General features: G+C 37.7%; 1 protein-coding gene across 4 annotated transcripts in view; it reads right to left on the bottom strand.

The window, feature by feature from the left end:
• The window catches only part of LOC106051911 (G-protein coupled receptor dmsr-1-like), a 264250-nt gene that overhangs the window by 201456 nt on the left and 34852 nt on the right, over positions 1-27942 (bottom strand). For 2 of the 4 annotated variants that reach the window (XM_056033603.1, XM_056033608.1), the window contains exon 1: positions 21125-21336. The exons of the other annotated variants lie outside the window; for them this stretch is intronic. The gene's annotated coding sequence lies outside the window, so the exon portion shown is untranslated. Of the gene's footprint in view, positions 1-21124; positions 21337-27942 lie in introns of those variants that run through there. 4 annotated transcript variants of the gene reach the window in all.

Genomic DNA, 27942 nt, shown 5'->3' with positions numbered 1-27942 from the left:
GGATGCGTAAGTAATTCAATAAAGGAAACACTCTTAAACCTTGGCCAGAAGTTCATCGTGCATTGATCGAAATCTTATTTTTGGCGGTAAAATGACGAAGAAAGAAAAGAGTTCATCCTACAGCTTTTATTTCGAGTTTCTTTACGAGATGTAAATTGGCGCCAGTCTTAAGGTCAGGTGACAAAACGGAAGTGACACATGGAGCAGAAGTGTCACGCAGCAAACATTCTGCAGACGATCGTTATGGAAACTGATGTTTCATACTACATATTGACATTTTATTCCTGTAATGCTTACATAAAGCCGTTGTGACTGATAACTCTTGCCACAATGGGCTTCAAAGAATTCAGATAAAACGCCTTATATTATGTAATAGAAAATTAGCTTGGTATTACGAAAACAGAACACCAGTTGTTAGCAGAGTTTTACAGAGACGAAATCTATAGAACTAGTAGTGACGTCGCGTCTAGACATGCAAAAGCTGCGGCCATTTGATGAGGTAATTCACGGTTTCTCAATCTGAGCTGTAAGAGACTTGAAGCTTCAGGAAGTTTTCTTTGATACCATCGTAAGTATCGTGCTGTTTAAAGAACCTGATGCCAATATATATTTAAATGTTGTTTAAAGATAGAGAGAGAGAGAGAGAGAGAGAGAGAGAGAGAGTGAGAGATAGTAAGCCTTTGTTATGACTCAGTGCATGTGGATATTTAGATTCGAAGGCATAGCATATACATTATTGTCACGTAATAAGTTTCAAGGTCAAGGGTCTTTTAATTGCATAATCAAAAGACAGTGTGTCTACATTTCCAGAAGCTACAATAATTTTCCAATTGTACTAAAATAGTCAACGGAGTTAAAAACAGAATTCTGGTACTTTCTTGTCTTTTAGGGAAACAAATTTTAGAGTAGGTCTAAATACAAAGGAAGACAATAATCGGGATTAGTTTCAACTACATGTTAAGTCTATTTTTTGTGAATCTATTATTGAAAATAAGTTATTTTGTATGTTAATAGTATATGTTCAATCTTTTTCATATTTTCTACTGGGATAATTGAAATTGTTACATTTCGTTAGGAATATTTCTGTTATTTTTTATGCCAAGATTCCCCGGCTTACTTTGGAACTCAGGTCATTGAATTTAACTCTAGACCTAGAACTACCGTATGTTACTGTAGGTACTGCAAAAATGTAATAGTCGTTTTTGAAGGTATATGGATGACGTTGCATTGGGCGTGGCACACTAAGTTCCTGTATTGTTCCTTTAGCGGAGAGAGAGCCTTCTGGCTGTAGACTCACTTTCCCCGTGTAATGAAGTACAGAGATATGTATTACTACTGTTCATATTTCAGTACGGGTGTCGTTAATGAAAGCTCTGTGATTTAGTGGCATCGCTAGATCTAAGTTATTCATTGTTACAGCGTGTTAGGCTTGGAACTACGATGGAGTGTGCATTTTTTGACTGACCCTTGGAGCCGTGACTGACCCTTGGAGCCGTGACTGACCCTTGGAGCCGTGACTGACCCTTGGAGCCGTGACTGATCCTTAATTAGTTAGAGCCTTGCATCTCCGTGTGGTAGTATTTGGAGTAAGCGGGCCGTGTGGCCGGAACAGAGTGTGCATGCGTGAGGTGTGTTCATTTGTAAAATAGTAATGAATTAACTTTTTATCCCATAATTTTTACATATTCTGACTATTAAGTGTGTGTATTTAGTTTTCAATATTGGTATTGTTCAACGCTAGATGACCACATATTTACAGATCGGTAAATTATGCAACTTGGTTTGCTGTTGTTCTTTGATTTATACATCACCCACTATGACATAAGGCTCCAATTATTCAGACTGCTGCTGTAGAAGAATAGTAAGTAAGAACTCAAAAAGAAATTTAAAAAAAATTCTTTAGTTCCACACAAAAAATCTCAGTTCCAAGTAGACCTGTTACTTTGATATGAGACCTTTGAAGTTCAAGCCAGACTTTATTATTTAAGAGAACTTTCGAAGTATCGACCAATGCCCTTGTCAGACATGAAACAATTTTTTTTATTATATTTGACACCATGATCCCATTCTTTTGAGTCAGAACACAGTTATGCATATTTTACGGATTGTACGGATTATTTTACTGAAGTCTAAGTCTATCTCAGACTTCTGCTTCTAAAAACAACATCGGATGCAGTGGATCCAGCTCGGACTGCATGATAACAATTAATTCTAATGTCTTCAGAACCGATGAAAAAGTTAATTGAAAGAAGGGTTGAAAGGCTAATGGAAAATATCAATTTGAACACGTATATACATTTGAAGACTGAGATTGGAATTCAAGACCTCTCAAAAGCCAGGCACTATACCATTCAGGCAAGACTTCCCATATATTTCAAGGAGCAAAATAAAAATTGAATTATAACTAATTAATTAATTAAATGGCAATGCGAATCTTTTGAAATGAATAAATTGTCTCTTGGTAAGACTCACACTTTAAAGGAAGAGTATTAGAAGGTATAGAACTTAGTCTTTTTTTTTAGAGTTTATTTTTATCTATAATACATAGACATGAATTTAGTATTGGAAGGTATAGAAACTAGTCTTTGTTATAGAGTTTATTTTTTATCTATAATATACAGTCATGAATTTACGTATGCAAATAATACAGGCACAAGACCCTATAGGTCAAGTGAAATAAATCCAGCTTCAAAAGAAAACAGAAGTCACATAAATCCAAAACAAAAAAGGTTCGGATGTAAAAACTTCAGTCAGAGCTTTACAAAACACATAAATCCTGGGAACAGTCACTTGCTAGCTCTTTGTATGCCAAGCAGCAGCCCGAGAGTAAAACAGAGTGACTTGTAGGGACCATAGCTGTATCTGGTGTGGACTGGCTCTGGCCGGCCATGTGCGTGTGAGCTTAGGTTTCATACTTACAAGAAAGCATGAAGAAATGCAATACTTTTAAGAGATCCTCTCTGAAAGCTTCGGGTTTCAAAAAAAAAAAAAAAAAAAAAGAAATGCGAACTTTAACCAAGAGAGTGGGTGAGATCCCACTGATCCCTTTCTCCATACAAAAGGGTGTGACCCCACTTTTTTTCAGGTGTTAATCTTGAGTATTTCTTGTATTGATTTTCTCTGCAGCCTGTGGCCAGACAAAGAGGAGGCTGGTTTCTTAGTAGATGTCAACTTTACGGGTCATGAATGACATGTTCGAGGTAGATAGTAGCCAATGTTTTTTGTTTTCTTTTCAACATTTTTTGTTTGTCTTGGAAGCGATGTAAATCATTCGTACGAAATTTTGTGTCCAATCCTGTAATGTTTCTTTTTCAACCATATCATTTGTCTAATTAACTATAAAACACTTGCTGAGCGAAGCATTAATAATGCTGACAAAATACTACAAGAGACAACGATGGTGTGTGTTATGACAGGATTAGGATTTAGTTATTTGTTTCAGGAATAGGGGGAAAGTTTTACTTCGCGACGATGACGTCAAGTTTGTTAAAAAGTAAAAACACTCTAGGATTGGATATAGACAAGAAGCTTTCACTATCACAGCGAGACTAAGAAGTAGTTTACGGACACAGTTGACATCGGACGATTCTCTTCTTGATCATTAAACATATTTGTTGACCAACATCAGCGTCGACTACATATCTTGATTGTTTTGGCCTTTCGCCGGTGTTTGAAGGTTACCTCCTGTTTTATTTCATTGTTTGTATTTGACACAGCGGAAGGGCCACAACATGTGTTACTTAAAGGCCGATGGTATCAAACATGGTTTTCTAACAAGCAAGTGTTAATACAGATGATCTTTTGTTTTTCTAATTTTAATTTTTAATATTATGTATATGTCATGTGTTTAAATAATATGTATGTAGAAAAAAGGTTAAGAAATTTAAACAACCAGAACTGAAGTAACAACAGTACTTCACGACATGTAACCTTCATATAAATAAAGTGGCAATTCAATCTCCCCAATATTAAATGGAAACAATAAGTATCGTGTGTAGGTGTCCAATGAAACAAAACGATAAGACGCAGGAATAACAAGAAAGAGGCTTGAAGCCCAAAAATAAATAGAGGCGCAAGACCATAAAAATTGCATAAGACCTCTTCCCCCCCCCTTCCCTCCCCCCCCCAAAAAGTTAATGAAATAGTGACATTGATGGCTGAGGATAAAGTAATTTCTATAGTTGAGCCTATGGAGGCGCGGTGGCTGAGCGGTAAAGCGCTTGGCTTCCGAACCGGGGATTGGGGTTCGAATCCTGGTAAAGACTGGGATTTTTAATTTCGGGATCTTCGGGCGCCTCTGAGTCCACCCAGCTCCAATGGGTACCTGACATTAGTTAGGGAAAAGTAAAGACGGTTGGTCGTTGTGCTGGCCACATGACACCCTAGTTAACCGTAGGCCACAGAAACAGATGACCTTTACATCATCTACCCTATAGACCACAAGGTCTGAAAGGGTAACTTTACTTTACTTTTATAGTTGAGCCTATAGTGACATAATTGAGGATGAAATAAGAATCATATCTGAGGATATAGTGACAATCATACGTGAGAATATATTCACTGTCATAGTTTAGAATATAGTGACAGTTATAGATTAGGATATAATTACAGTCCTTGTTCTAGTAGTCACTCAGTACAAGCTTTAGTTAAGGATACAATAACGGCACTGGTACAAGATGAAGTAAGTGCATTCATTGAGGAGTCAGCAACTTTCCTAAAGATCAGTATTGTTGTCATCTTTGTACACATGGACAATGCCATTGTGGTCATCTTTGTACACATGGACAATGTCATTGTGGTCATCTTTGTACACATGGACAATGTCATTGTGGTCTTCTTTGTACACATGGACAATGTCATTGTGGTCATCTTTGTACACATGGACAATGTCATTGTGGTCATCTTTGTTTGCATCTAGATTTAGTCAGAAATTAAACAATTAATTCTAAGCGCTGTCTAACCTTTTATTCAATTTGTATCCCTACACCAGCATAACTGATGTGCACCATGGGATGCCCCATTCGTGGACTCTTCATCGAAAGTAAAAGCTTTTAAGGGAACACAGAAGTCATTAAAGACCACCACACAAATTAAGTCATCTTCAGTGAACCGTGTCAGGTCGTAGACAGAAGATTTAAAATAGAAACTGTGTTTTGCAAAAGTTTTAATAACTGGCACCAGTAATATCTATCCTGTCCTGAAAAAGCACTATTTATGTAGACATTTTAAATATTTATGTAGACATTTTCACTATTTATGTAGACATTTTCATTTTATTCCCACTTTTAAAAGTAAAGCTACCATTTTAGACCTTGCTATCCATAGAGCAGATGATCCAATTTCGGGATCTTTAGGGCACCTCCACCCAGCGCTAATGGGTACCTGACATTAGTTGGGAAAAAGAAAAAGCGGTTGGTCGTTGTGCTGGCTACATGACACCCTCGTCAACCGTTGGCCACAGAAAAAGATGACCTTTTTTATATTGCTATAATATTTTTAGTCCTACTTCTAATAATTTCGTCGATTCAGAAACATAGACACACAGACAGACAGAGACAGACAGACAGACAGAGACAGAAAGACAGACAGAGACAGAAAGACAGAGACAGAAAGACAGACAGAAAGAAGGAGACTGAAAGACAGACAGAGACAGAAAGGAAGGACGCCCCAAGAAGGCATGCAGTTAGATAGATAGATTAGATAAGAAAGAAAGAAAGAAAGAAAGATAGATAGATAGATAGATAGATAGATAGATAGATAGATAGATAGATAGATAGATAGATAGATAGATAGATAGATAGATAGATAGATAGACACTGTAATGATATTGCTATCATAGATCAGGTTTCCGGTTTTGTTACAGACAGACAGACAGAGACAGAAAGACAGACAGAGACAGAAAGACAGAGACAGAAAGACAGACAGAAAGAAGGAGACTGAAAGACAGACAGAGACAGAAAGGAAGGACGCCCCAAGAAGGCATGCAGTTAGATAGATAGATTAGATAAGAAAGAAAGAAAGAAAGAAAGATAGATAGATAGATAGATAGATAGATAGATAGATAGATAGATAGATAGATAGATAGATAGATAGATAGATAGATAGATAGATAGACACTGTAATGATATTGCTATCATAGATCAGGTTTCCGGTTTTGTTAATAATTAGTTAAATTATCTTAGACAAAAGACCACACTTTGATTTCATGTTGATAGATGCTAACATTGACACAAAAAGACCGTACCATGAGCACTGTTCAGAGATTCCTTTTCTCTATGCAGAAGAAAACAATTGCTCTATGTACACATCAACCAGCGATTGGATCGTTCAATATTTGTCAAAACACCCTTCTTTTGTTTTCATTCTTAATGAAATTAGCAGTTAATGACTGTTGCAGGTGTCATGTTTTTAAATACGTAGTTTTTAAAACCCAAAACAAGCGCAAAAAAAAACAACAATCAAATTACTATCCTTTAAATTTGACTAAATGTAAGTTAAGTGTTATTGTGTTTAGAAAAACATTGTTTTCCAAGTATTTGTCATCATGTGTGAAATACCTAATGATGAAAATAATGAACATATATATCACTGCTATTTAATAGATATCTGACATCATTACAGTTTTCTTGATGTTGCCGGGGTCTCCAATATTTCCTAATAGAATGGCCACGTCAAGGTAGACGATGCATCAATATCACGATTAACTAACGGCACTCGTTCAACCATCATAATTGTTCAATTTTTTGAAATTCCTTCTGCAATTCTTAGAGGATAACTTTGTTAGACATACAGGGGAGAGAATTATCATGAGCTCAAATTGAAATAGAAGCAGTTTCCAAAAAAGCATTTGCTGGTAATTAGCCCGGAGTTATTCAGTGAGTTTGTAGCAATTAAAATTAGGCGTTTTATTTTTGAGCAGACATTCATTTTCACATTTCCTCCAGGAGCAGTTTAAAATAAAATATCTTTCTCTTTTCAAGTGCCCTGCAACGAGGCTGTTTAAAGTATTGGCGGTAAACCTGGACAGGGGAGGTAGTCTCTTTTTAAAACTGTCCGAAAAGAGTTGACACTTTTATCAGCTAATTGAACGCATCGCAAATACGCGTGAAATGATTTTAATTGGCCTCTCCATGCGAGGCAAAGGCAATAACTTCAGTCGATAATTAGCTTATTTTTTTAAATGTTCATTGATCAATAAACGAATAGTTGGGATAAAATGGAAAATGCAAGGTTGGATGGGGGGGGGGGGGGAGATGTCATATCATGTTCACATGTTTTTTCTTAACTTTCATTGTGCATGCTCATTTACATAATAATTGATGCTTGCAAGACGGTCAAAAGGAAATATGAAATGATAAAATCCATGGTGCAGCACTTAAAATGATAAAATACAATAGATATAGCAGTGTTTCTAAAACTGTGGTCCGCTGACACTCAGGGGTCCGCAAAACGACCGCAGGTGGTCACCAGGAAGATGAAAATTGTATGTAGTTAAAATAGCTTCTTCTCCAAAAGCCAGTTTATCCAATCAGATAATTTGAATAATAATCAACTGGCCACTCACTGCTGAAAAAAATGTCTTATGTGTTCTCTACTTTGTTGACCTAAACCAAAGATTTGAAGACATTCTTCACTTGGCTTTATTCCCGACACGTTTGCGTGTTGACAAACCCAATCCCAAATGAATCCATACTTAGACAGGAGCAGCTTATTAAAATATCCACTAACGAGGAAATGAAACCACGGTTTAAACAAGGAGACCACAAATTCGGGTTATAAAAAGACTACATTTTGTATTCTACATTATATGGATCAGTGTAAAGACATTTTCGACTGCTTTCCCGTCTTCTTATTAGGCAGAACGTGAAGTCAGGGCCGTCATGAACCTCAGCACAAATACAAGAAACCGACTAGAAAGGCATCCCAGGTCAATTTTTTTAGAACCTCTGACCTAGAGAATCACCCTTTGTTTTTAAATGATTTAATGTATATTTATAAATATTTCCAAAGATTTACTTTATACGTAAATAGTTAATTTTATTTTTCTCTGCTCCTTTAGATACAGAGTGTGTGTGGTGGCTGAGTGGTGAAGCGCTTGACATCTGAACCATGAAGTCTCGAGTTCCAATCCCTGTGAACTCTAGGATTTTGAGCTTCGGGATTTTTTTTTGACGCCCTTGAGTCCAGCCAGGTCTATTGAGTACCTGGCCCACGCTGGGGAAGTAAAGGCATTTGTTCGTTGTGCTGACCACATGACATCCTCGTTAAGGGTCGGCCAGAGAAACAAGATAAGCTTTACATCATCTGCTCCTAAAGTGCGAAAGGGGACGTTACTCTTGAATTTTATTTATAAATTATAGACGTATATAGACTGTCAAGATATTAACATTAACGTTGGTGTCTCCATGTCTGGAAACGAGACTTGTGTCTGTCTTATCTTTTCCATCTTATCTTTATTATCTTATCTTCCATAGTTTTATCTTCTCTTATTCTATCCGACACGTTCAGATATTTCTTTGCCTCCCATGAGAATTGATTGTGTTAATCAACCTGTCTTTCTAATCTTAATGAAATACAATCACGGGGCGATGTGGATGTAAATTGCATCTCGACAGAGATAGGGTCTACATCTTTCGATTCCCCACATCCCAACCACCCCTAACGGTCGCTACGCGAAACAAGGATTAAGCTCTAGTAATTACTCCCCCATATAGTTGTCTAGACTAACCACGTGATACGTCTCTCTTCTCCCCCCTCCCTCCTCCCGCTGTATCTCCTTAAGGGATAGGGATAATTCAAGTAATAATTTATTGACGGCACTCATGTCCAGGCCACGGTCCAGACGCTTCAATGAAATTACGCTATGAAGATTAAACATGTCTTATGATGCGACCAGTTTACGTCTTTACAGTGGCGAATCGAATCTTGTGGAGACTTATACACAAAAGCAGCACAGTGCAAACTTTCTCAATATTCAGACCAGTGGTTCTAAAATATGACAGCCTTAATAACACCTGTTTTAGAAGTGATCCAAATAAGTTAAAAATGTTAAGCGAAGCATCTTGTATGCTGTGTCTAGGAGTGTATTGGAGAAATAGTCGTGGCATGCAAATGTTAAGCGAAGCATCTTGTATGCTGTATGTCTAGGAGTGTATTGGAGATATAGTCGTGGCATGCAAATAATTGTTTTTTTTGTTGAAAGATTTGAGTGTGGTAAAAAATGTATATAATTACTTACACAATCACACATACATTAAGACGTATACAATTTTAGTGTGTAGTAGATTTACTGTTCTACTCTCTCTCTCTCTCTGTCTCTTCTTTCACACACACATTCTATCTCTCTTGTACACTTTTCTGTCTCTGTCACTGGTTCTACACTTTGTTTGTCTCATCTTTTATTCTCTGCCTCTTTCCTCTCTCACTTTATCTCACACACTCCTCTCTTATTTTACTTCCAACACATTCCTCTGTAAGTATCTGACACAATCCTCTCTGTAAGTATCTGGCACAATCCTCTCTGTAAGTATCAGGCACAATCCTCTCTGTAAGTATCAGGCACAATCCTCTCTGTAAGTATCTGGCACAATCCTCTCTAAGTATCAGGCACAATCCTCTCTGTAAGTATCAGGCACAATCCTCTCTGTAAGTATCAGGCACAATCCTCTCTGTAAAAATCTGACACAATCCTCTCTTTAAGTATCTGACTCACTCCTCTCTGTAAGTATCAGACACAATCCTCTCTGTAAGTATCTGACACAATCCTCTCTGTAAGTATCTGACTCACTCCTCTCTGTAAGTATCAGGCACAATCCTCTCTGTAAGTATCAGGCACAATCCTCTCTGTAAGAATCTGACACAATCCTCTCTGTAAGTATCAGACACAATATTCTCTGTAAGAATCTGACACAATCCTCTCTGTAAGTACCTGACACAATTCTCTCTGTAAGTATCTGACTCACTCCTCTCTGTAAATAACTGACACACATCCCTGATTGAGTCTTTCTATACTTTGTTTCTCAGCCATTGTTAAATCTCTCCCCCCTCGTCCCATTGTTTCTTCCCCCGACCCCCCCCCCCCCCTTTTACATCTTTCAGTCCTTCTATTACGTTTGAAAGTCTCGCAGTATTGACCATCGTCTATTACACTCTCCTACCATCGCTTTCTTCTCTCCCTCTTTCTCTCTTTTTCTTTCGTACCTCCTTTTTAATCCTACACATGACTAGCCTCAGTTCTCCTAGGGAAAAAAAAAACCACTCTGTATTTACCAATGACGAATTGATATAGGTCAGTTGCAATGATATCGCTCTTTGTCTCAATCTAGCCTGAATGTGTTGGCCAGTAAACAACTTTAACTGAAAATGAGCATTAAGAAATCATCCTTCCGAATTCGAAGTCTGGCGAGAAATTTTTGGTTAACAGCCCCCCCTCCGAGTTGTAATTAGATTGAGAAATGCTATAGATAGGGCTCTGGATAGGGTCTGATGGGAAAATGAAGAGAGCGGGTCAGAGAGATGATCAGAACTGTGCCAAGGCCTTGTCAAGAAATAGCAAGTTTAAGAACATTTGTTAAATTGATATTTTTAGCGGCCCCCAGGGGGGAAAAAGCCGCTAACAGTATTGTGTCTGTCTGTCACGTTCGACTCTTAAGAAAATAAAAAGCGCTAATGAAAGTTTGATGTCACCATCCCCTGTCTCTTGCTTAAAATTGGTGTAACTCTTCTGTTTTTCAAATTGAATATGCAAATGGAATTTCCATTAAAAACTGCCCCTTCAAGGACGTTATTACGGTGAATAGTGTCAGAGTGATGAGACTTTCTTTCATCCCTGTCAAGAGCAATGAACTCGGTTATATGAATGAGGCACCAATACCGATGTATCGATTTGCATATCTTGTAGATATGTATTGTGCTTCATGACCGTTATTCCTTAAAACTTCATTTTTTTTTTACTTAAATTAGACTGCTATAGTGTTATGCATGCTAAGAGTTTCTCATCTGGTGAAACAGAAACAATGTCAGGCTATCGCAACAATTGTAGCAATGCAGGATCACTATCCGAGCTTCGTCGTGCTAGTCAAATAGTCACCTATGTCTGGAACAGGACTATGGTGGATACCTAAATAGAAATGTGAATAAACGCACGACCTAAAATTTCATTTATTTGGAATTTCATTAAATGAAGAAATATCTATTTCAAGAATATACGCGCGGTTACATATTGTTAGGTGATTTAAACATAAAACTTCGGCAATACATACCAGATATTCACATTTGGATTTCACATCCCTTCCAACTGATAAAAGCACTGTTACTTATGATTATAAACAAAATATAATCCTACTGGTGGGGGTCGTCACATAGTTGGAAAAAGTAAAAGGGGTCGCCGAGCTAAAGAGGTTGAGAACCGCTTCAATAGAACGCCGATTATCCAAATTAACTGGGAACTGGGTATTATTATAAACGGTCCATTTAACCAATAATGTAAAGAAAATTCATATTGGGCGTCTCGCCAAATGTAAAAATAAAATATAAATCTATCATAAGGGGAACAAAGCGTTACACGTAGTAGCCTCCCTTTATTGAGAGAAATCATCGCTTATCTTTCGTTGCACATCAACAGGTCCATTAAGATACCGTACTGTAAACAAAAAAGACAGTATAAATATTTGGCGTTCCGGATAAACGACTTTCTACTATATGCATATATTCTATTGAATGCCTAAGCTTTCAGTCAGTCAGCTAGTCAGTTAGTCTTATATCTTTGGTACTTACAAATCTTACGTTATGTTAAGATCAAAATTATCCCAACATGTACCAAAGTGTTGACTAATATATATTATTTATACACTCTGCTAAACCAATGACTTTTCTGTCTGATTCAGGCAGCCTTTCTATGCTCTTACGGCACTACAATAGGATGGACACGTATAAATTCCGTCATCGGGAATAAAAATAAAAATAACAAGAAAACATAAAAAATACATTTTTAGAAAGACAATAGCTCTAATGATATAGTTCAAAATATAACAAGGTAACAGTGACAGTTTATGTGGAAAAACAAACTCTAAATCGGCCCCCTAGTGGTCCACCCGGGTAGGTAAAAAGAAAGGTTTCAATATTTTCAGAAAGAATATCAGAATGAAATTCTATTATAGGCAAATGACAGAGAAGAGTGGAGAAAAAAGGTTGAAAAAGGTCCAGCAGACCAAGGGATAGGTGAAAGTGAAGGGAGTGGTTAGGTGTGAAACTGGCCTAATTGATGTCTTATAATGATCATCTAATTGATTAAATTGTTTGTTTTTTTTTGTAAAGGGTCAATCTCTTATTCAAAGCCTCAAGGAAGAAAAACATTACCGTTTAAAAAAAAAATTCAAAAATTCTCCCCTTTCTTAAATTGAGTGTTTAATGTATGTCGCTACAGCTCATGCGATAATATGAAAAACTACTTATTAATTGTTGTTTTAAATTATGTTCCACTTATATGCATACTAAATAATTTTTTCTCTTTAAAAATAAGAATGATAAACATTTTTTTAAATTACAAATGTCCTAGTTAGTATTACAGAACTTACTTAACTTAACTATACAATTGTAAAAATAAAATCTTTTGACAAAAAATCTAAATCCGTTAGCATACATGTATTATAGTTATAATGTTTTTTGTTTGGTGTAATGCACAAATTGTAAGACAAATTTCCTTACGGATAATAAAGATTATTATTATGTTAGAAATGAACGAGTAGTCATTCTCTGGCGCTGCCAGGGTCGAGTTTCGCTAAAGAGAAACAAAATTCATCGTAGTCCCTTTAACAGTTTCCACTGAGGAATTTTCTGGTGATGTGGCAGGTCTGCAGCAGTACCGCCCTCTGACAGGCAACGAAGATGTTCCTAGGAATGTTAAGGGCCTTGAAGGTGTCTGTGAGGTCAGTTGTTATTATCCCCTCGGTTGATATAACAATGGGGTATATTGTTATTTTGGACAATTTCCATAGACGCTTAATCTCCAAGCCTAGGTTCCCATATTTTCTTTGTTTTTCTATCTCAGTTTTTCTTAAATTATGAGACAGTGGTACAGCGATATCGATAATGGTAGCGGTTTTTTCTTTTTTATCGATGAACAGCAGATCCGGGCGATTGAAATCTACCGTTTTGTCGGTCAGAATAGGCCTATCCCAGTACAGCAGATAATCAGTAGACTCAAGAACCTCTTGCGGAGAGTATTTATAATAAGGGGGAGTGTCCTTACCGATCAATTTGTACGTCAAAGCCAAGTGTTGGTGTATTAACTTTGCAACTTGGTTATGGCGACCTAGGTAGGCTGATTCTGATAGGGCTGGACATCCTGCCATAATGTGTTCAATCGACTCGCCCACATTTCCACATTTTCGGCATTTGTCGACAACATTGAGTTTCAGGATATGCTTCTCGTAATTTTTTGTCCTGATTACTCTGTCCTGTATTGCTGTAACAAAGCCTTCTGTTTCAGGGTAGAGATGACCTGCTTTGAGCCATGTTAAGGAAGCAGCCTTGTCGATGTTGTCCCCATGTAATGAAGCCGGAAATTTTCCGTGGAGTGTTTTTTCTTCCCATTGGCGAATCTCATGCCCTACGTCGTCCAAACCTATATTGACATCAGCATTGTGTAGGTTCAGGGGGGTTGCATCGGAGTCGTATTTCCGTAGGAAGGAAACTAATTTGTTGCTGGAGGCGAGCAGTTTTGATCGTATTTTTAAAACTTGCATCTTACACAATTTGAAGATGTTCTGCAATCCACGACCCCCATCTTTCCTGGGCAGGTATAACCTTATGGTGGAGGACTTGGGGTGTAGGCATCGAAACTTGGTTAGTAATTTTCTAGTGAGTCTGTCAATGTCATGTAGGTCGGTGTCAGTCCATTTGATCACACCGAACGTGTAAAGGAGCACAGGGACGGCCCAGCTGTTTATTGCAGTGATGAGATTACTGCCAGACAGTTTGGTGTTGAGGATTTTATTAACTCTTTGCCTATATTTGCCAAGAAAGTCCTCTTTTAATTTCTTATGGTTTATCTTGGCATTCTGGTTTATTCCAAGATATTTATAAATAGAGGCGGAGTTCAATTCCTCGATGCCTTCAAATTCAATGTTGGTGTTCGTTGCCTTGCCCTTTTTAATGCTTATGATGCCACACTTATCCAGGCCAAAAGACATACAGATATCCTTACGGATAATAAAGATTATTATTATTATTATTATTATTATTATTATTATTAAAGCATTTTACCGTTTTGATTAAGGTGTGTAATTTTTGCTCGGTTTCTGCGTATAGCTTTAGATCATCCATGTATAATAAGTGGGACACACATTTTGTACATTTAGTGTCAACCCTAAAACCGTTTGTAGAGTCTTGGAGTAATGTAGATAGAGGATTAATCGCTAGGCAGAACCAGAGTGGAGATAGTGAGTCACCCTGGTATATACCTCTTCTTATGTGCACAGAACCTAGTTTATCACGATTTAGGTGCAGGTTTATCTTCCAATTATTCATACAGACTTTCAATAGTTGTTTTATTCTTGGGTTGATTCTATGGATGTCCAGGGTTTTTAATAGCCAATCATGCGGAACTGAATCGAAAGCTTTTTTGTAGTCGATGTAACACATGTGTAAATTTCTCTTTCTTCTATTAGCTTGATGCAATATAATACCATCTATAGTTAGCTGTACTTTACAGCCCATCGACTCTTCAATGCAACCTTGTTGTTCATCTGCTAGTAGCTTATGGGCAGAACAAAATTTATACATTTTACTTTTTAAAAGTGAAGTTAATAGTTTATACACCACTGACAGACAAGTGATAGGGCGATAGTTTGATGGTTGGTTCGGATCCCCTTTTTTGGGGAGGAGAGATGTTCTCCCTTCAGTGAGTTCTAACAGCATTGAAGACGGTTCTGATATTAGCTCGTTAAAACTTGATGTTAGTGGTGCATGTACAGCTGTAAGTTTTTTCAGCCAAAAGTTGTGTATATTGTCCGGTCCAGGAGCAGTCCAGTTGTGGGTTTTTGAAAGAGCTGCGGAGACTTCCTCAGCTGTGAAATCCTCATCAGACATTTCTGGTATTAGGTTGTTTTTAGTTTGGATTTCCTCGATCCAGTCAGCCTGCACATTGTAATGTAGCGGGTCGGACCAAAGCGCCGCCCAGTAGTCGGTAAAGGAGCCGTGTTTAGTGCTATCAATGGTTTGAATTTTGTCAGCACCATTATCAGCTAGTTTACGAAAGAACTGTTTTCTCGTGTGCTGAAATAAAGCGTTATGCTCCTTTCTTTTGGTGGTTTCGTTGTAGCGCTTTAACCTAGCTCCCTTTAGTTTAGCTTTCTGTCTCAGAGTATCTTTCAAACATAAGAGTCGTGCGTGGCTATCACAGTCCGTCAATTTGATTCCAGTTGTTCTTAGTATTGTCTTTATTTTATTAAGTATTTTCGCAGAATGATTGTTTCCCAGATATTGTCCAATTGTATCCATTTGGCTCCTCAGTTGATTTATATTGTCTTCAAGGCGCCTTTTCCATGCTGGCACATGTTGTTTTGGTCTTTGATTAATTGGGCCTAGCTCGAAGGCTTTTTGTCCAGAGAGCTCCGTGACAGCCACAGCGGCGCAGTATATAAGTATGGGGAATTTGCATCTCCTTTACTAAATAGCCTCCCGCGTTTTGTTACTATTAAGAGGGAATAGGTGTAAAAAAAAAGGTAAGTTTTTATGAAAAAAACCTGCTTGCATAGTTGATTTTAAAAATTAAATTTTTCGCTTTCAGAAAAGAAAAAAGTAGCCTTTGCATCAGAACTTTGAATGGCTTAAATATCATGATGTCAGATTTTCAATATCTTTTCTAGTTTACGAGATCTAAACGGGACGGACGGATGGACAGAAAACACAAAACTAGTAGCGTCTATTCTCCTTTCGGGGCCCGCTAATAATAATTATATATATATATATATATATATATAATTTAAAGAATGTTTTGTACAATCTGGGTATCGAACCCGTGACTTTGACACCATTTCAACGGAGCATGTTGCCCATTTAACAAGAGGGCAATTCATAAATGTTAAATTATTTATTGATACTTTCATTATAGGGACATCTACACCTAAGTAGATATTGACTTCTGATTTAGAACTCTTAAGATGTCGCCTGTAAATCTAGATCTACTTCTAGAATCTAGTTCTACCATGTTCTGCATCGACGTAAAAACTATAAGCACAACTTAGATAACCTTTCAATAAACTTAAAGCAACTTTCAATTTAAGAATAAAACAACAACTCAATTATAGCTACACTACGGCTTACTACGCTATATGTTTTATGTTAGATTAAATCCAAATGTATGCGTGACTCGATACATCGTGTAAATAAAACGTGACTTGTCATAGGGTCAAGAAACATTTTCTTCTATAGAAGTTACCCGAAAAGATTTGGTACTTCTTATTTAGGTGTGTGTCAGTGTGACGAGATGTTAATTAGTTAATAATTGGCTTGTTTATTTTAGTCTAGGGGAAATTGTATTAGTTTATCCCGCTCACATATAAGATTTTGTACAGGCACACCGCAACTAACAGTAAGAACAGACCAATATTATAAGTTTATAAATAAAAATAATTTAATAAATGAAAGTTTACAAAAGATAAATGATCAAATAAAATTATAATTAAGAAATGAAATGAAGGTGCTAAAATCTAACATAACTGTTCATCATGGATTGCTAATTATTGAGTGATTGGAGGAGAAGAATGTTCCTATGTCTGGCTACTTATATGCTTAGCTGCTAGCCCGTGGGTCGTCTTCTGGCGGTCGAAGGACTGGCACTCAGAAGGTTGAGTCATCCGGCTCTGTCTTAGGACGTCGGCTCTGGATATTCTCTATGCTGTAGGCAATCTGGCTCTATGGTGAGGCCGCTGCCTGTTTAGCAGTAGAGAGGGTTGGTGCTGCAGACTAAGTTGTAGTGGGACGATCTCTCAGCTGTGATCTCTAGCTTGTAGAGAGCCGTGCTAACTCAACACCAGTTTATCTTCTGTAGCGAAGGTTACTCTAATCAGTCGGCATTAGGCACTAGCTATTGGGCAGTGGACAGTTAGGCCGGGTACTGGGCAGATGATACTGGGCAGTATAAGGCACTGTGGACACTAGGCAATATGTTAAGGCCAAGGGCAGTAGGCAATGCCTTCTTGCTAACAGGTATATAATTGGGGGGGGGGGGTATCTGGTGTGTTCTGATCCGGTTACAGCTTTGAGTGGAGATCTGGTAGTTGTAGAAATCGGGTGCAGCAATCGTGTGTAGCAATCGGGGGTAGCAATCGGGTGTAGCAACCAGGCCGTTTGTCCCTAATGAAACCTCACAACTAAATTTCCTAACAGAGGAGACTGTATGAATCCTAGCGGGCCTAACTTAGAATGCTTTGGTCTCTCTCTATATATAGTTGGGGCATTTTGTTTAATGGGTGGGGAAGATAGCTAGCTGATTTTCTCACATGTATCTATGTACTGGACACGTCAGGCGTCATGTCCGATTTATGGCCTGTACCGTGAGAGTAGGGACTAAGGTGAATATGTATTTGTCCAGCCCGAGTGCAACGCTATTCTTAGAGCGATGTGTATTCTGCAGGGGGGGGGGGGATAGGTGTGAAAAGTTATTAGGCCGCGGCGTGTAGCGCTGGTGCAGCTACTATTGTGTGCTGGTCACCTGTCCAGCGGTCAAAAATTAAAAGTTAGCCGTAGAGAAGCTAGTTAATGTTTTACGTCGAGATTCGTCCCGTGAGAAACAGTGCGAGGGGAGATAAATCCTACAAGAAATTAGTTATGGGTGGACAAAAAAATAATTGTTTAAGTTAAAAATTAAAGTTTCTCACGGTTTGCTGGGAAAAACTCAAATGAACTTTTGCATTGCAAGTTTCGTATCGTCACAGTCAGACATCACTACTTTTACTATAGTCCACGAGATAAAGGGCCATTACACTGGTTAGTTAACTAGGCAACCCCCCCTTCTTTTTTCCCTATACCGAGATGTCCAGTTAACTATAGTAAAGGCGAATACGATACGAACTATTTAAAGCATTAAACTCTACATAGCTAATGGTCAAAACAAAAAACTAGAAAGGCATAAAGGAAAAAAACTTAAATATAAATAAACTTTTTATAAAATGAAAACCTTTACAAAGTGTAATTGCAAAAATTATTTGCACTAAAACAAATTATGTAATTACATTGTAATAAACCGGACATAAATAATAAACAAAACTTTAACGATTGGAGATATATGTTTACCAATTTTTGAAGCGCAATTCCATTCTCTTAGCATTCTCAATGCGCCATGGTTTATTGACTTATGTAGACCATTTTAAAGGGGGAGGGGGAGGAAGGGCGATGTGAGAAGGTTTCCCGTTTCCGTGACGTTTTTTTTTTTTGTTTAAAGCTATTCAAAAAACAAAAAGTTGCTCGACTTTAATTCGAATTCGAGGCTTCAGCCTGGTTGATGAACGTCCAACACGCTAGCTCCTGAGCTAGACAAGTTTTATAAGGTTTTGAGTTATCTATTGTTACTTTTAAAATATTAGGCAACGCCCTATTTGTCTTACACAAGGTCTATCTCCCATTTTACCTAGCACTGTCTAAATAAAACACAAATTAATTAGTTACCATCAATTGACAAAATAATTGGTCAGTTTTTATCAATTCGTGTGTTGCTAGTGACAATGAATAATTGCGCTAAGTTTCAACTGATCCAAGAACGAGAAGTGAGAGAAATAACGTAGACAAAATGTATACCAGACAGACAGACAGACAGACAGAGCTGATATAAGCTTTTTAAAAAGCAGCTCGTGTATTAAGAGAAAAGCCATTGAAGTTGTTTTTTTAATAAGATTCCCGTGCCAAGTAGCATTTTAAGACTGAGACATGATGATATAATACCTTCTTTCCCATCCACCATCTCCCGGTCTGTGTATCACATTCATCATTGCGATGACAGTTTAATCTAAGTATTTATAAGTGCCAATACATGTTTCCACTCAGCCAAACGTTTGGAAACTCATTGGAGAAATCCAAAGAAAACGAAGAAGTGAATCTGTAGAAAAGAATTGTAGCTTCTTTCGGTTGTTAGACGTATTTATATCTATTAGTTTTAGGTGACCATGAACTAGATTCTTCAAGTACCAACAAACGTGAAGACGTTCTTTTAAAACTCTTTGCATTCTCAGAAGGTCACACGTTAATTGGTAACGTTCCATACTGTCCTACTTCTTCATAGTTTGATGCCTCGTTTGGTGTGTTAATGTGTCACGTGATTTTCCTGTTTACATATTCGAGCCAATTTCACGCGTGAATCGCATTTTATGGAACCACACATTTTACGCATGTATGTGTGTGTGTGTCTCAGTGTGTGTGTGTGTGTGACTGAGACAGCTAACCTGTGCTTCAAAAAGCAATCGGAGCCATCACAGTGGTCTAATGCTTCCAGTTCCAGTTCGACTGTTAACCCTACAGAAATAATTGTTTATTATCGGTAGTTGGCAGAGGTCAAAATGGTTCCACCTCTGACACTAAAATGCGCCAAACCGACATAAATTTCAAATAATTGGCGGTAATCTGGAGGTAGACGTTTGTAAGCAGAGGGAGAGAACCAGAGCTTGGCGATGATTGTTGGTGGGAAATAAGTCACTTGGATCGATACTCTAATAGATTAGTCAGCTAGATTTTGATTATTTCTGGACATCAAGATTTCAGTGACAGAAGACATAAAACTAAGGCATCAACAGTCGTTCAGACAAAGATCTTCAGGTCTCTAGTCTCCACAGTCATTCAGAACTTCAAGTCTCTAGTCTCCACAGTCATTCAGATCTTCAGGTCTCTAGTCTCCACTGTCATTGAGATCTTCAGGTCTCTAGTCTCCACAGTCATTCAGATCTTCAAGTCTCTAGTCCCCACAGTCATTCAGAACTTCAAGTCTCTAGTCTCCACAGTCATTCAGATCTTCAAGTCTCTAGTCTCCACAGTCATTCAGATCTTCAGGTCTCTAGTCTCCACAGTCATTCAGAACTTCAAGTCTCTAGTCTCCACAGTCATTCAGAACTTCAGGTCTCTAGTCTCCACTGTCATTCAGATCTTCAGGTCTCTAGTCATAAATCTAAATAGAATGAGTGTGTAAGTGGTTGTGTCAAAGTGAACAAGCAAAGTTAAAGTGTAGTGCAACCACTCAGCACCTTGATGCTGTAAAGGGCATAGAGAAGTATTTCTTTTAATCAATTCCTAAGGCGTCGCTTATGGTGTCCCTAATTTTCTGTGTGTATGGAGGATCACATTAATGCCAAAGATAAACGAGGCAGAATCACTGATTAACTTCATTGAGGAACCGTCTCAGAGATGGTATGCGTTTTTAACTTCAGTCAGGAGCTTACAATGCAGGAAATCTCTCCGTCTCGGATCTCGCTGAGGAAACTTTAAAGGGGGGGGGGGGTAGCTTCTAAGGCAGGACCCAACGAAGGGCTTCTCAATTTGTAATAAAATAGATTCTAATGTCTGTGTCGAAGAACCCCGAAATTCCACAGTCCTGGCCTGTTTAGCTTAAAAAAGCTTTTTGGTTAATTGTGCAATTTTCAAAAGATCAGATCAAGCTTGTAGAAGGGGAGAGAGGGAGGCGGAGTAAGAAGAAACAAATGAGGTGGGAAGAAAAAAACAATAGAGAAAAGAGAAGGAAATAGATGACATAGATAAAACAATGTTCTAGAACTACATAGAAAGCCATAAGCAAATAAAGGTTAAGACGTCAAGACTATAAAAGTAAAACACAAGAATAGGCAAAATCAAAGAGGAAAAGACGAATAGAAATTAGGAAGAAAGAAAAAAAGATGAAGAAAAAAAAGCCAAGATAGAAAGAAAGAAAAGAGGAACGGGATAAACAATGACGAAATTAAAAGAAAGAATTAAAAAGAAGAAACCCAAAAAGAAAGGATGGAAAGTCGAAAAAAGGAACGAAATAGTTTTTGAATAAATTAAAAAAAATAAAACGAAACAAATTAAGAAATTGAAGACCAGAAAGAACAACTACATGACCAAATGTTACTTTGGATACAATAACAAACATCCATGAACTCACCAAATTCAAACAGGATGCATGATATTTAGTAGATCAACGAAGCATGAAAAAACGAAGGGAAAAAAAATCCGTCCTTTTTTTTGTGTGTGTCAACTAACCAAAACAACATCAGCTCATTCATAAGTAGATGATGACGACTGCCCGTAATAGAGTTACTCACATTCTTTCTGGTCTCGTCTGCACGTCCGTACACACGCGGGGAGTAGCGCTAGTACCCGCGCGCCGCGAGAAGCTATCCGTTACATTTGATGTGGTAAAGTGACGACATAGTGGCGTAACATGGGGCGCTATTTTAATGTCACGGTGGCTCCTTCCCCTACCCCGTCCCGTCCCCCAAAGGGAATACAGCTCTTTGTTAATTCTATTTCATAAGTATTAATTAGTTTGATTTTACTCTTACTAAATGCATGTAAGCAATCTTTTTTTTTTTTTGCAAATGTCTATTACATATATAATGTACACATTTTGAATAAAAGACAATAGACTATTTCTATAGATCTGATAGAATGCTTGGGGAAGAGGTGGCTGAGTGGTTAAGCACTTGGCTTCCGAACCTGGGGTCCTGGGTTTGAATCTTGGTGAAGACTGGGATTTTGAATTTCGGGATATTTAGGGCGCTCCTGAGTCTACCCTAATCTAATGAGTACCTGACTTTAGTTGGGGAAAGTAAAGCGGTTAGTCGTTGTACTGGCCAAATGTCACCCTGCTTGTTAACCGTTGGCCAAAGAAAAAGATGACCTTAACATCATCTGCCCTATAGGTCTGAAAGGGAACTTTACTTTACATAATAAAAGGTTTATATAAAAATGCTTTTTTCTTTGAAGACATCCGCTGATGATAGAGATGCTAGATTAAGAGATTTTCGATGATATCAGAGAAGTCAAATGATATTAGACACTTTTGTTAGAAATTAGATGTTAGATGTTAGATGTTAGAAATGCCAAATGGTGTAAGATATTGTAGGCTAGAAAGTGTCAGAGATCTCAGATGATGTTAGAAATGCCAAATGGTGTAAGATATTGTAGGCTAGAAAGTGTCAGAGATCTCAGATGATGTTAGAAATGCCAAATAATGTAGAAAGTTGTAGGCTAGAAAGTGTCAGAGATCTCAGATGATGTTAGAAATGCCAAATGATGTAAGATGTTGTAGCCTAGAAAGTGTCAGAGATCTCAGATGATGTTAGAAATGCCAAATGATGTAAGATGCTGTAGGCTAGAAAGTGTCAGAGATCTCAGATGATGTTAGAAATGCCAAATGATGTAAGATGCTGTAGCCTAGAAAGTGTCAGAGATCTCAGATGATGTTAGAAATGCCAAATGATGTAAGATGCTGTAGGCTAGAAAGTGTCAGAGATCTTAGATGATGTTAGAAATGCCAAATGGTGTAAGATATTGTAGCCTAGAAAGTGCCAGAGATCTCAGATGATGTTAGAAATGCCAAATGATGTAAGATGTTGTAGCCTAGAAAGTGTCAGAGATCTCAGATGATGTTAGAAATGCCAAATGGTGTAAGATGCTGTAGGCTAGAAAGTGTCAGAGATCTCAGATGATGTTAGAAATGCCAAATGGTGTAAGATGTTGTAGGCTAGAAAGTGTCAGAGATCTCAGATGATGTTAGAAATGCCAAATGATGTAAGATGCTGTAGGCTAGAAAGTGTCAGAGATCTCAGATGATGTTAGAAATGCCAAATGGTGTAAGATGTTGTAGGCTAGAAAGTGTCAGAGATCTCAGATGATGTTAGAAATGCCAAATGATGTAAGATGCTGTAGGCTAGAAAGTGTCAGAGATCTCAGATGATGTTAGAAATGCCAAATGATGTAAGATGCTGTAGGCTAGAAAGTGTCAGAGATCTTAGATGATGTTAGAAATGCCAAATGGTGTAAGATATTGTAGGCTAGAAAGTGTCAGAGATCTCAGATGATGTTAGAAATGCCAAATGATGTAAGATGCTGTAGGCTAGAAAGTGTCAGAGATCTTAGGTGATGTTAGAAATGCCAAATGGTGTAAGATATTGTAGGCTAGAAAGTGTCAGAGATCTCAGATGATGTTAGAAATGCCAAATGATGTAAGATGCTGTAGGCTAGAAAGTGTCAGAGATCTCAGATGATGTTAAAAATGCCAAATGATGTAAGATGCTGTAGGCTAGAAAGTGTCATAGATCTCAGATGATGTTAGAAATGCCAAATGATGTAAGATGCTGTAGGCTAGAAAGTGTCAGAGATCTCAGATGATGTTAGAAATGCCAAATGATGTAAGATGCTGTAGGCTAGAAAGTGTCAGAGATCTTAGATGATGTTAGAAATGCCAAATGGTGTAAGATATTGTAGCCTAGAAAGTGTCAGAGATCTCAGATGATGTTAGAAATGCCAAATGATGTAAGATGTTGTAGGCTAGAAAGTGTCAGAGATCTCAGATGATGTTAGAAATGCCAAATGGTGTAAGATGCTGTAGGCTAGAAAGTGTCAGAGATCTCAGATGATGTTAGAAATGCCAAATGGTGTAAGATGTTGTAGGCTAGAAAGTGTCAGAGATCTCAGATGATGTTAGAAATGCCAAATGATGTAAGATGCTGTAGGCTAGAAAGTGTCAGAGATCTCAGATGATGTTAGAAATGCCAAATGGTGTAAGATGTTGTAGGCTAGAAAGTGTCAGAGATCTCAGATTATGTTAGAAATGCCAAATGATGTAAGATGCTGTAGGCTAGAAAGTGTCAGAGATCTTAGATGATGTTAGAAATGCCAAATGGTGTAAGATATTGTAGGCTAGAAAGTGTCAGAGATCTCAGATGATGTTAGAAATGCCAAATGATGTAAGATGCTGTAGGCTAGAAAGTGTCAGAGATCTTAGATGATGTTAGAAATGCCAAATGGTGTAAGATATTGTAGGCTAGAAAGTGTCAGAGATCTCAGATGATGTTAGAAATGCCAAATGATGTAAGATGCTGTAGGCTAGAAAGTGTCAGAGATCTTAGGTGATGTTAGAAATGCCAAATGGTGTAAGATATTGTAGGCTAGAAAGTGTCAGAGATCTCAGATGATGTTAGAAATGCCAAATGATGTAAGATGCTGTAGGCTAGAAAGTGTCAGAGATCTCAGATGATGTTAGAAATGCCAAATGATGTAAGATGCTGTAGGCTAGAAAGTGTCAGAGATCTCAGATGATGTTAGAAATGCCAAATGGTGTAAGATGTTGTAGGCTAGAAAGTGTCAGAGATCTTAGATGATGTTAGAAATGCCAAATGGTGTAAGATATTGTAGGCTAGAAAGTGTCAGAGATCTCAGATGATGTTAGAAATGCCAAATGATGTAAGATGCTGTAGGCTAGAAAGTGTCAGAGATCTTAGATGATGTTAGAAATGCCAAATGGTGTAAGATATTGTAGGCTAGAAAGTGTCAGAGATCTCAGATGATGTTAGAAATGCCAAATGATGTAAGATGCTGTAGGCTAGAAAGTGTCAGAGATCTTAGGTGATGTTAGAAATGCCAAATGGTGTAAGATATTGTAGGCTAGAAAGTGTCAGAGATCTCAGATGATGTTAGAAATGCCAAATGATGTAAGATGCTGTAGGCTAGAAAGTGTCAGAGATCTCAGATGATGTTAGAAATGCCAAATGATGTAAGATGCTGTAGGCTAGAAAGTGTCAGAGATCTCAGATGATGTTAGAAATGCCAAATGGTGTAAGATGTTGTAGGCTAGAAAGTGTCAGAGATCTCAGATGATGTTAGAAATGCCAAATGGTGTAAGATGCTGTAGCCTAGAAAGTGTCAGAGATCTTAGATGATGTTAGAAATGCCAAATGGTGTAAGATATTGTAGGCTAGAAAGTGTCAGAGATCTCAGATGATGTTAGAAATGCTAAATGATGTAAGATGCTGTAGGCTAGAAAGTGTCAGAGATCTTAGGTGATGTTAGAAATGCCAAATGGTGTAAGATATTGTAGGCTAGAAAGTGTCAGAGATCTCAGATGATGTTAGAACTGCCAAATGATGTAAGATGCTGTAGGCTAGAAGGTGTCAGAGATCTCAGATGATGTTAGAAATGCTAAATGATGTAAGATGCTGTAGGCTAGAAAGTGTCAGAGATCTCAGATGATGTTAGAAATGCCAAATGGTGTAAGATATTGTAGGCTAGAAAGTGTCAGAGATCTCAGATGATGTTAGAAATGCCAAATGGTGTAAGATATTGTAGGCTAGAAAGTGTCAGAGATCTCAGATGATGTTAGAAATGCCAAATGGTGTAAGATGTTGTAGGCTAGAAAGTGTCAGAGATCTCAGATGATGTTAGAAATGCCAAATGATATAAGATGCTGTAGGCTAGAAAGTGTCAGAGATCTCAGATGATGTTAGAAATGCCAAATGGTGTAAGATGTTGTAGGATAGAAAGTGTCAGAGATCTTAGATGATGTTAGAAATGCCAAATGATGTAAGATGCTGTAGGCTAGAAAGTGTCAGAGATCTCAGATGATGTTAGTAATGCCAAATGATGTAAGATGCTGTAGGCTAGAAAGTGTCAGAGATCTCAGATGATGTTAGAAATGCCAAATGATGTAAGATGCTGTAGGCTAGAAAGTGTCAGAGATCTCAGATGATGTTAGAAATGCCAAATGGTGTAAGATGTTGTAGCCTAGAAAGTGTCAGAGATCTTAGATGATGTTAGAAATGCCAAATGATGTAAGATGCTGTAGCCTAGAAAGTGTCAGAGATCTTAGATGATGTTAGAAATGCCAAATGGTGTAAGATGCTGTCAGAGACGTCAGATTATGTCTGAGATGTTTCAAAAGTTGTGCAAGGTTATGAAATGAAACAACAATGTCATGAAATATCTTATAACAAAAACAAGACCTATATATATGTAGCAATGAACTAGTATCTCTGGACTGGATAGTGTGCCTACTGGGAAGTGTGCCTACTTGGTGAGGGGGCCTATTGGTTGGGGATCAACTGGTTGGTGTGCCTACTGGGAAGTGTGCCTACTTGATAATGTGCCTACTGGGTGATATGCTTCCGAGGAGGAAGACTTCACGTTACATTAAAAAGAAAGATTACGGCGTAGAAAAAAGGCACTCTTTATTCACATTATTTGTTATCATTTACTAACTAGCTTACAGGCTCAGCCATGGAACTCTTTATAAAAAAAAGTGATATATATATATGAAACCTAATGAGAGGCTACCGACAGGCGCAGACGAAGAAACGAGAATATGACTCCAAGCAGACGACCCCTTTATCTGCGATAAATAAAACAAACTAATAGGTCAGTGGAGCTAACGTGTGCTAGCTTAATATCTTGTGACACAAACACAATGTCTAAGTAGTGATATTTGGAATCTCATAACATTTTTTTTTTAATTATAAATTTGCGATTTTGAAATTAGAAAAATTATAACAGATATATGCTATCAATATAAAGTCGTAATCACTCATTGTTAAAAAAGAAGCATCTTTCTATTCATTGCGTCGGTGACATTCGATTTTTGAAATAAAAATAAAATGGTTCTTCACAAGGCAGAGATTGAATTCATTAGCTCTACATCAATTAACCCATACACTATTTGCTAGACTTTAGACCACCCAAGATCTTTGAAAATTGTCCTGAGATCTAAGTTTAATTACCTAAGCTACATTAAATACATATGTGAAAGATTATATAAAAGAAATTCTTTCCTTAAGAAGCTAATAGTAAAGTTACCCTGTCATACTTTGTGGTCTATAGGGCAGATGATGTAAAGGTCATCTGTTTCTGTGGCCAGCGCAACGAACAACTGCCTTTATTTTTCCCCAACTAATGTTAGGTACCCATTAGAGCTGGGTGGACTCAGAGGTGCCCGAAGATCCCAAAATTAAAAATCCTAGTCTTCATCAGAGTTCGAGCCTGAGAAACCCGGTTCGAAAGCCAAGTGCTTTACCGCTCAGCCACCGCGCCTCCCTTTCAAGCTAATAGTGATATGTAATTCTGTATTCAAAAAGTTTCTTGTAATGCTCCATAATTGCAATGTGTCTATCCTGTGAGATCTCCTAAAGCAGGTCCTTCTATTGACAGTGCGTAGATTAATGAGAAGTACACTATGTCTATTGACAACGTAGTCCCAGCTGCAACCTTCATATTTTGCTACGTCCAGCCGTTGTCTGGTTGTGGTCAATTTAGATTATATTTTCGCGTGTACGTCTGTCATCAGCTGTGGATGTTCTTTTGTGCGGCCTTTGTAAGAATCCCCCAGCTGTCTCGCTCGGAAGCCACCTGCTGCCAGGTGCTCTCTTCGATGTCAGTTTGAAGCAGCTTGCCGGCTAAGCTGCAGAATGTTCCTGTTCAACTTGTACGACTATTTATTTATTAAACTCTTATCTGAGTAAACGGAGACATTTGAAAGCGTGTACAAACCAGAACATTTAATTTTAAGGAGATGGTATTTTGAAAAATAAATATTGCAAGGAAACGAAAGTTATCACTGGGGCCAATTAGGCAGTTCTTTATTCCACACAGATGTACATGAGCAGTTTCTGGGAAATTGTTTCTGATATACTCGTCCACTCTGCGTCCACCCGATTGATTCATGAAATGTTTGCGTGCAAATAGGAGTTGCTATGTAGAATATATTTCATCTCAGGCAATATCAAACTTTTATTTTGACATAGCTACACATGTTTTGAACTAAGTGGTGTGTGACTATATTTCTGTACGGCAGGCAATAAACCTTGAAATAGTTAAAGCCTAATAGTGATTTCGTTAGTAATTCAAAGAAACATTAATGAACAACCACATTTTCTGTATTTCTTTTCACTTGGCCTTCATTTGTTTGTTTCCCTTTAATATTTGAAAATA

Source organism: Biomphalaria glabrata, chromosome 1 (assembly GCF_947242115.1).
Source record: "Biomphalaria glabrata chromosome 1, xgBioGlab47.1, whole genome shotgun sequence".
NCBI lineage: Eukaryota > Metazoa > Mollusca > Gastropoda > Planorbidae > Biomphalaria > Biomphalaria glabrata.
Note: the sequence above shows the minus strand (reverse complement) of the source record. Positions and strands in the feature narration are given on the sequence as shown.